General features: G+C 44.5%; 1 pseudogene; it reads right to left on the bottom strand.

Moving 5' to 3' along the window:
- On the bottom strand, positions 1-585 carry LOC102744576 (CCAAT/enhancer-binding protein gamma-like; annotated as a pseudogene).
- Positions 586-876: the final 291 nt, after the last annotated feature.

Below are 876 nucleotides of genomic sequence, written 5' to 3'. Positions count from 1 at the left end.
ATTTTTAGCTAGCCAGTCTTCAGTGTCCATCCTAGAAAACAACCTTCAGTGGATCTTTGAATAATAGAACAGGACAGTGTTTGGCCATTGATATGAGGGGTGAAGGTAGGTAGTCACACCTTTAACGTTCACACCAGTAGTTGTGAAGTTTGGAAGGAGCGAGGTCTACTATCCTGCATCATCAGAAGTTGTATTTTCAGTGCTACTGGGTTGCATCTTATCTGCAACGTTGTGTGTGTGCTCAAGAAACAAATCTTTCAGTACACTTAATTCCTTGGTCAGCAATTTAATTTTTGCTTCCAGCTATTCATTCTCTTCTTTGAGCTGATTTACTCTCTGCAGTGCATCCTGTGCTTTTTGCTTGCTTTTCACAGCCGTGTTTTTCCTCTCCGTATGTTGAGGATGCTCATCACTGTTGCGATCCAGGGACGAACTCTTTTTACTTTGCTTGCTTGGAGGCACAGCTTTGTCCTCACCCCCAGGGCCAGCAGGCACCAGCTGAGGATGCTGTAAGTTGCTGGCATGAGCCTGAATATGAATAATACGTCTTCCCGGAGTACTGTTCTGCTGTGCTCTCTTGCTCATTTGGACACTTTCCCTTGCTGACACAGGACAGGTAGAAATAAGGGCGAGGGGAGCAAATGGTTTCCACACTAAGCCACCAAAAATCTTCATATGTACCTGCACCTCCAGCCTACCCACCTCCAGGCAGCCTCCACTAGGAGCGGCCCTACGAGTCCACGAGGAGGAGTTACGGTTCCCCAATGAACTTTAGAATCAGTTTATCAGGTTCTAAAAAAATGCCTGGGAATCATGGGCTTTGATTATTATTTACATTTTTAGTGTGATTTACATTTTCATTTCTGTAAGTCTTAT

This window comes from Leptonychotes weddellii, chromosome 8, assembly GCF_054177405.1.
Source record: "Leptonychotes weddellii isolate Sample4059 chromosome 8, ASM5417740v2, whole genome shotgun sequence".
In the NCBI taxonomy this organism is placed as follows: domain Eukaryota; kingdom Metazoa; phylum Chordata; class Mammalia; order Carnivora; family Phocidae; genus Leptonychotes; species Leptonychotes weddellii.
The sequence above is the reverse complement of the archived record's forward strand: the minus strand, read 5'-3'. Positions and strand labels throughout refer to the sequence as shown.